Below are 9,780 nucleotides of genomic sequence, written 5' to 3'. Positions count from 1 at the left end.
AATTGTTATTTTTCTCAGCAGTTCACCATGAGAGTTAGGACATAGGTTTTCTACTGTATTTAGGCAGTCGATAACCTAAATCATATGGTAATTCTATTTTTAGTTATTTTGAGGAATTTCCACGCAGTTTTCCATGACAACAATACTAATTTACATTCCAGCAGTACACAAGTCTCTGTCCAGCCTAACTGGAGTGAGGTGGTACCTCAGTATGGTTTTGATTTGCATTTCCCCGATGATTAGTGCTGCTGAGCATTTTTTATGTACCTGCTAGCTATTGGCATGTTTTCCGCTAATAAATTAGGTACACTTTCCATTTTTTAGTTGGTCTGGGTATGCGACCAAGCGAAATGAAATCAGTCTGTTAAAGAGACATCTGTGCTTCCATGTTTATTTCAGCTCATTTCACAATAGCCAGCAAATATATGCAAGCTTAGCGTCCATCAATCAGAGAATGGATGAAGAGAACAGTGCATACAAACAGGAGTACTGCTCATACATTAAAAAGCATGGGATCTTGTTACACAACGTAGATGGATTAGGAGGTCATACTGTCAAGCAAAATAAAGCACAGAAAGACAATGATCACATGAGATCACTCATATGTGGAGTCTAAAATATGTGGTCTTATAGACTTAAAAGTATAATTATGGTCACCAGAGACTATAGACATCAGATGGAAGGAAGGGATGGGGAAAGATTAATTAATGGGTACCAAGTAATAGCTAGATAATGATAAGAACTTCTAGGTCTAGGGTTCTGCAGCAGATGCTAATACATTGCATTTTTCTCTATAAATAGAACTGGGAGACAGGATTTTGGGTGTTTTTACTATACAGAAATGTTTAATGTTTGAGGAGATTGTTATATTTACTCTGCTGGTACATTATACATGTATCACTATACATTATACCATGTATGAAAGCATCTATAATACTGAGATAGTATATATATATATATATATATATATATATATATATATATATATACTCCCACACATATATACATATATATCTGCTAAAATTCCTTTTTTAAAAAATAATTTTTTTAAAGATTTATTTATTTACTTATTTGAAAGGTAGAGTTACAGAGAGGCAGAGAGAGAGAGAGAGAGAGAGAGAGAGAGAGAGAGAGAGAGAGAGGTCTTCCATTAACAGATTCATTCCCCAGTTGGCCACACTGGCCTGAGTTGCACCAATATGAAGCCAGGAGCCAGGAGCTTCTTGGTCTCCCACATAGGTGCAGGGGCCCAAGGACTTGGGTCATCTTCCATTACTCTCCCAGGACGTAGCAGAGAGCTAGATCAGAAGTAGAGCAGCTGGGATTCGAACCAGCGCCCATATGGGATGCTGGCACAGCAGATGGCGGCTTTACCTGCAACACCATGGTAGCATGGCCTCAATAAAAAATTTTTACAAAATAATTCTGTACTAGGCTATATACATTGGAGCGGAAGAAGTGAAAAGGAAAAGGCAACACATCTATTCACCCAGAGCAATACTAAGCAGTATGACTTCCTATTTAAGCTGTAGGAGACAGAACACTTACAGTCAAGGCAATGTGTCAGCACAGTCTTTAAGAAGATTTTGTGCGTGCATGTGTATGTGTGTATATTTAATTTTCTTATGACTCCCAGAATTAAGGGCATTTGACTTATCATATCTGCTTAGAGCAGTCTCTGTTTACTTTATCTCTTGCTTTTTTTTAAGATTTTTTTTTAATTTATTTGAAAGTCTGAGTTAAACAGAGAGAAGGAGAGAAGGAGAGAGAGAGAGAGAGAGAGAGAGAGAGAGAGAGAGAGGTCTTCCACCACTGGTTTACTCCCCAGTTGGCCACAGTGGCCTGAGCTGCACCAATCTGAAGCCAGGAGCCAGGAGCTTCTTCCAGGTTTCCCGCACAGGTGCAGGGGCCCAAGTACTTGGGCCATCTTCTACTGCTTTCCCAGGCCATAGGAGAGAGCAGGATCAGAAGTGGAGCAGCCAGAACTCAAACTAGTGCCCAAATGGGATGCCAGCACTGCAGGCGGTGGATGTACCCACTACACCACATTGCCAGCCCCTATCTCTTGTTAATACATTAAATAAGTACGTCAATTGCATTGGTCTTGTATATGAAAAAGACCTCATGTGACTTAATGACTATCTCTGATAAATGAGTCATTGAGTTTCGTATATTATAAAATGCTAGGTTATAGAGAGAAAGTCATGTAATTGTCTATGTGTAAGTACATTTGGCCATAGATTTCTATGACTTAGATACAATAAGATTCTTACTATTCAAAGTAAAGTGATTCATGTCATTGTATACATAATTCTTGTATTTTTATTATTTATAAAAGAATGTAAAAATAACTTTTTTAGCAACTTCTTTGCTTATTTTCTAATGCTCGTCTATCTAAGTACTTTCTTCATCTTCCTTTAGTTATTTGGAGCGTTTTGAAAGCTTTATTAAATCAATACAACCACTTCACCTCCCTGTTTTCTTTTCCACACACACACAAAAGGTTTAGAAATAGAACAGAAATCCTCATTTTTACTTTCTGAGCATACCAACTTAACAAATTTAATCTCTGCAAACAATTTGCTATGAAATACAATTTGAAAAACAGTCAATAGAAGCAGCAGTCTTCAAAATAGGAGGTAAAAACTACATTTCTATGTATACCGTCTGGGGGGGTATTTTTATCCAAAGGTGCAGTTTCCATCTAAAAAACTCAATTCAGCTAATGGTAATAAAATAAGCATTCTTGTTTCAAATAAATATGTTAGGCGTTAATTTAACATTGCATTGCATTGAACTGCATACATGTAAAAATAGGAAAGTTGAAGGCTAAAGCACAACTGAAGCTGGTCATTATGGAAAAATAAAAATCAGGTAATGCTAGCCTCTGTATCCGTGGGGGAAATGTTCATATTGAGGGTTATTTTGTAACTATTAAGAAAATGTGGGGGAGAATTCTTTATCTAAAATCACATTGTCTTTTCTCTATTGGCTGTAATATTGGGAATTCTGCTTAAAAATGAATATAGGGGCCGGCACCACGGCTCATAGGCTAATCCTCCGCCTAGTGGCGCCGGCACACCGGGTTCTAGTCCCGGTAGGGGCACTGATCCTGTCCCGGTTGCCCCTCTTCCAGGCCAGCTCTCTGCTGTGGCCCGGGAGTGCAGTGGAGGATGGCCCAAGTGCTTGGGCCCTGCACCCCATGGGAGACCAGGAGAAGCACCTGGCTCCTGGCTTCGGATCAGCGCGGTGCGCCGGCAGCAGCACGCCTACCGCGGCGGCCATTGGAGGGTGCACCAACGGCAAAGGAAGACCTTTCTCTCTCTCTCTCTCTCTCTCTCTCACTGTCCACTCTGCCTGTCAAAAAATTTTTTTTTAAAAAAATGAATATAGGATGGGAAATATTGCTTAATTACATTTTGATTTCCATTTGCTAAGACAGTTTGCCCTCTGGATTGTAGAGAATGCATGCCAGTGAAACACAATGGAGGTGGTCTTTGTGTAAGATCTTAAGGTGCTATTAATTTGTAATACTTAGCATCTGTGAATTAATGCCTTCTGTAATGCTGTGCTAAAATTTGTACAGCATTTTGAGGTATTGTTTTCTTTTTGAAGATTTTATTTATTTATTTGAGAGGTAGAGTTACAGAGAGAGGGAGGAAACAGAAAGGTCTTCCATCCATGGGTTCACTCTGCAAATGGCTACAACAGCCAGAGCTGTGCTAATCTGAAACCAGGACCCAGGAACTTCTTTGAGGTCTCCCATGTGGGTACAGGGGCCCAAGCACTTGGACCATTTTCTATTGCTTTCCCAGGCTATAGCAAAGAGCTGGTCAGAAGAGGAGCATCCAGGACTCAAACCAGTGCCTATATAGAATGCTGGCACCACAGGGAGAGGCTTAGCCCACTATGCCACAGCGCCACCCCAGGTATTGTTTTCTTTGATGAGAGAAAAATTTAAAAAGAATATTGCTTGACAGAGTGTCTTGGCTTTCCATGCCTAAAATACTCTCATGGGCTCTTGAGCCAGATCCGAATGCCTTAAGGGCTGATTCTGAGGCCAGAGTGTTGTTTAGGACATCTGCCATTCTATGAGTCTGCTGTGTCTCCCATTTCCCATGTTGGATCCTTCTCTCCCTTTTTGATTCTATCAGTTAGTATTAGCAGACACTAGCTTTGTTTGTGTGATCCCTTTGACTCTTAGACCTATCAGTGTGACACTCTGTCAAAAAAAAAAAAAAAAAAAAAAACAAAAAAAACCCTAAATGAAAGATCTCTGCGAGTGAGATCCCAGTGGAAAGAACGGGGCCATCAAAGAAGGAGGTACCTTTCTCTGAAGGGAGGAGACAACTTCCACTTTGACTATGACCCTATTGGAATAAGATCAATGTCGGTGAACCCTAAAGGCTTCCATAGCCTTGGCAACCCATGACTAGAGCCTAGGGAGATTACTGACGCCATAAACAAGAGTGTCAAATTGTTAAATCAACAACAGGAGTCACTGTGTACTTACGTCTCATGTGGGATCTGTCCTTAATGTGTTGTCCAATGTGAAGTAATGCTATAACTACTACTGAAACAGTATTTTTACACTTTATGTTCTGTGTGGGTGCAAACTGATGAAATCCTTACTTAGTATATACTGATTCGATCTTCCGTATATGAAGATAATTGAAAATGAAAAAAAAAAAAAAAACCTTGGTTTTAAATTGGAAATTGCATAGAAAATTAATCAATTTTTTAAAAATATCATGTAGGATCTCTGTCCTTAATGTGCTGTACATTGTGATTTAATGCTACAACTAGTACTCCAACAGTATTTTTCACTTTATGTTGCTATGTGGAGGCAAACTGTTGAAATCTTTACTTAATATATACTAAACTGATCTTCTGTATATAAAGAGAATTGAAAATGAATCTTGATGTGAATGGAAGGGGAGAGCGAGCAGGAAAGGGGAGGGTTGCGGGTGGGAGGGAGGTTTGGGGGGAGGGAGCCATTGTAATCCATAAGCTGTACTTTGGAAATTTATATTCATTAAATAAAAGTTAAAAAAAAAGAATATTGCTTGGTGGATCACTCACTTATTATCGGAGCCTAAGGTATGATCTTCTCTGGATACTGAATAAGCTATTAGCAGATCTCCCTCTACATGCTCTACGCTTTACACAGTAAAGATATAAAGATCATATTAAGGCATGGAACCATTTCTGTGTCCTACCAAAATCTCCTCTGTTGATTTCCATACCACTTATTCTTCCTGTACTTGACTTTCAGCCTCACTGGCCCTCTTCTCTTTGGTTCTTTTACATTATCATTTATTATATTATATAACTTAATGTATCTAATCTGATATTTCATAAAATTTTCCCTGATCCTCATTACTAGAACGTAACTCTGTTGCATGTTCCTAAAACATTTAGAATTTTCCTTACAACATATCAATTAGCAAATATATATTATATTGGATGACTATGAGGGATTTTAAAGAATTTTTACTTATCTGAGAGAGAGGGAGAGAACAATGGAGGAACAGGGCCAGAGAAAGAGAGAGGATTTCCCAGTTTCTGTTTCACTCTCCAAATGAGAATGCATTGCAGGTCATTGCCTGCTATGGCGAAAGCTACAGCAGGGCTGATACCGGGAGCCAGGAGTGCTATCCAGGTCTCTGATGAGAGTGGTAGGGACCCAGATACGTGAGACATCACTGCTCCTTCCCATGGTCTGTATTAGTGGCAAGCTGATGTCAAGAGTCAGAGGCAAGTATGAATCTCAGGAACTCTGATGTGAGATTATTAGACTAGACACATGGTCCCTGCAATAAACATGGGTGTACAGATAAGTCTTTAATATGCTGATTTCATTTTATTTGGGTAAATTCCTAGGAGCAGGATGGCTGGGTCATGTGGTAGCTCTATATTCTGATTTCTGTGTTATCTCCATACTGTCTTCCACAGTGGTAAGTACCAGTTTACATTCCCAACAGTAGTAGATGAGGGTACCTTTTTACCACATCCAAGCCAACATTTGTTGTTTGTTGATTTCTGTATGAAAGCCATTCTAATGGGGGCGAGCTGAAACCTTGTTTTGGTTTTGATTTGCATTTCTCTGATGGCTAGTGATCCTGAGCATTTTTTTCATGTGTCTGTTGGCCATTTGGATTTCCTCTTTTGAAAAATACCTTTTCAAGTCCTTTGCCCATTTCTTAATTGGATTGTTCATTTTGTTGTTGGGTTTCTTGAGCTCATTATAGATTCTGAATGTTAATCCTTAATCAGTTGCATAATTTGCAAATAATTTCTCCCATTCTTTTGGTTGCCTCTTCAATTTGCTGAATGTTTCTTGTGCAGTGCAGAAGCTTATGAGCTTGATGTAACACCATTTGTCAATTTTGGCTTTGATTGCCTGTACTTCTGGGGTCTTTTCCAAGAAGTCTTTTTGTGTGCCAATGTCTTGCAGAGTTTCCCCAATGTTCTCTAGTAATCTGATGGTATCAGGTCATAGATTTATGTCTTTGGTCCATTTCAAGTGGATTTTTGTGTGACATGTAAGGTAGAGGTCTTGTTTCATACTTCTACATATAAAGATCCAATTTTCCCAGCACCATTTATTGAAGAGACTGTCCTTGCTCCAGGGATTGATTTTAGCTCTTTTGTCAAAGATAAGTTGGTTGTAGATGTGTGAATTGATTTCTGGAGTTCTTATTACATTCCATTGGTCTATCCATCTGTTTTTGTCTCAGTAACAGGCTGTTTTGATTCTAACTGCCCTACAGAATGTATTGAAATCCATTGTTGTGATGCCTTGAGCTTTATTTTTGCTATATAAGATTGCTTTAGCTATTTGAAGTCTTCTGTTTCCACATGGGTATCAGCATTTTTTTTTCTATATCCGAGAAGAATGTCCTTGATATTTTGATCAGTATCACACTGAATCTGTAGATTGCTTTTGGTGCTATGGACATTTTGATGCTATTGATTCTTCCAACCCAGGAACATAAAAGATATCCCCCCATGTTTATTGCAGCTGAATTCATGATAGCTAAGATACAGAATAAACCCAAATGCCCATCAACTGAACACTAGATAAAGAAATTATGGGACACTCTTCCTAAACTTATCTACATGGCATAGCCAGTGACTACACAGCTGATGCTCCTGCTGGTGTGGGTGATGCAGGGGGGCCCAGCCCATGACTACATGGGCCAGGACTGAACTCTTCAGTGTCGGCATGGACGCCAAGTACAACATGGAAAGACCAAGCCCCAGGACAAGTTATATGAGCAGATTCAACTCGGACCACTGTGGCAAGATGGAGCCGGCCTACAAGTGTCACTTTGTCCAGGACACCTGCCTCTGTGAGTGCTCCCCCAATCTGGGACCCTGGATCCAACAGGTGGACCAGAGCTGGGGCAAAGATCAGATCCTGAATGTGCCCCTGTGCAAAGAGGATTGTTAGTGCTGGTGGGAGGACTGTCACAACTCTAGCACCTGCAAGAGCAACTGGCACAAGGGCTAGAACTGGAACTCGGGATTTAACCAGTGCTCAGTGGGAGCTGCCTGTCACCCTTTCTGTCTCTACTTCCCTGCACCCGCTGCTCTGTGTGAAAAAATCTGGAGTTACTCCTACACGGCTAGCAACTGCAGCCTAGGGAGTGGCCACTGCCTTCAGATGTGGTCCAGCTTGGCCCAGGGCAACCCCAATGAGGAGATGGCTAGGTTCTATACTGAGGCCATGAATGGGGCTGGGATCCAGGGGGCCTGGCCTCTCCTGCCCAGTTTGGCCTCTTGATACTCTTTCTGCTCATCTGAGTGTCTTTATCCCTCCCTGTTCAGCACCATGGCTCCCAACTATTGGGTTCCTGCTCCATGGGGGAAACACTAACAGCCAGTTCAAATAAACCAGAAATTACAAAAAATTATGGGATATATACACCATGGACTAATACACAGTGGTAAAAAAAAAATTGAAATCATACTATTTGCAACAAAATGGATGCAACTGGAAAACATTAAACTTAGTGAAATAAGCCAGTGCTAAAAGACAAATACCATATATTCTCCCTTATCTGTGGTAAGTAATGGAATACCTAAAAGATAATTTATAGAAGTGAGATTGATACTTTGAAATGCAATGACTTTGAATGGCCTTTGGCTCAACGGTTGAGGAAGAGTTTTGTTTGTCTGTCTGTTTGCTTGTTTGTTTGTTTTTTACTATTTGTTGAACTCTTTACTTAGTGTAGGATTAATCTTATTGTATAAAGTTAATTGAAAATCGATCTTAGGCCAGTGCTGTGGTGTAGTGGGTAAAGCCACCGCCTGCAGTGCCTGCATTCCATATGGGTGCCAGTTCGAGTCCCGGCTGCTCCACTTCTGATCCAGCTCTCTGCTATGGCCTGCGAAAGCAGTAGAAGATGGCCCAAGACTTTGGACCCCTTCACCCATGCAGGATACCTAGAAGAAGCTCCTGGCTCTTTGGATTGGTAGAGCTCAGGCCGGTGAGGCCAAATGGGGAGTGAACCAGCGGATGGAAGACCTCTCTCTTTCTGCCTCTCCTCTCTCTGTGTAACTCTGACTTTCAAATAAATAAATAAATAAATCTTTTTTAAAAAAAGAAAATAGATCTCAGTAAAAAATATGAATGGGAATAGGAGAGAGAAAAGGAAGAAGATGGCAGTTTTGGTGGGAGGGAGGGTATGATGGGAAGAATCATTAGGTTCCTAAATTTGTATTTACGAAATGTATAAACTTCGTATACCTTAAATAAAAAAAAACCACCTGCCCCCCGAGTGATTTTTAAAAATTTCTATAAGGATGGTGTCATCTCATTAGAAAAGTAACTTTATGTTTTTCTTATCATTTTATTATCTGTACCAACTAAATTTACTCACTGAAAATACCAACAACAAGTAATCAATCATTTTTAAATCAATGGGTCTAACAAATGTATATATAATTAAATTTCTTATTTTCATTTTCACTCGGATTGGTGAAGAATGTGTTTTCTGGGTTAGAGATTGTGTAGCATTTTTGTAGCAATGAGTCTTCCTGAGCTGTGCTGTTATACATTTCTGTTCTTTTATAGCTCTTTTGAGCAAGAAAGTAATTCCCAGAGGAATGGATATTGTCACAACATACTTAGAGTGTTAGGAAGGTTGTAGAAATTATGACATGTTGGGAAGAGGAAGTTCTAACTGGGGACAGAGGTCATTAGAGCATGAGTTATAAATATTAATCATATGTAAGTAGATAATATTCCTGTTCAACATGTTCATAAGTTACATTTGCAATGCAATTTAATAATTGTTTCTAAAAAGCTGTAAGTGATATATTTTGTACATAAGAAAACATGACAGCCTCAGAGTTTATTACCTAATGTAATTATTGTTGTAACATTTATGTAACTTTGACAAGTTGTCTCCAATGCTCTGGGTAAATTTGGACCCTTCACAGGGTTAGCATGGTTTGTGTCATTCTGGAAAAGTTTGTGTTGTTGTTGATATGTGCCCAAGTATAATTTTTCTCTACATCTCAGCTGATAATTCTGGGAAGAAAAAGGTCAAAGCCAAGTGGATCCTACTTATAGAACAAGTCTTCTACATGTATGGTGCTTCTAGTCCCAGTTAGAATGCTCTCAATACAGACATCGTATGTAATGGTCTTGAAATCTTCAGTAGGTGCCAAAAGCAGTAGAATTTGGGAATAACTACATAACAAATAATATATTTTTCTTACATCATCCACTAAGTACTTGTATTACATCTAGACTGAAACACTGTGAAG

At 39.5% G+C, this 9,780-nt stretch overlaps 1 pseudogene; it reads left to right on the top strand.

Moving 5' to 3' along the window:
* Positions 1–211: 211 nt before the first annotated feature.
* On the top strand, positions 212–7,789 carry LOC133774254 (folate receptor alpha-like; annotated as a pseudogene).
* Positions 7,790–9,780: the final 1,991 nt, after the last annotated feature.

This window comes from Lepus europaeus, chromosome 15 (genome assembly GCF_033115175.1).
Source record: "Lepus europaeus isolate LE1 chromosome 15, mLepTim1.pri, whole genome shotgun sequence".
In the NCBI taxonomy this organism is placed as follows: Eukaryota; Metazoa; Chordata; class Mammalia; order Lagomorpha; family Leporidae; genus Lepus; species Lepus europaeus.
The sequence above is the reverse complement of the archived record's forward strand: the minus strand, read 5'-3'. Positions and strand labels throughout refer to the sequence as shown.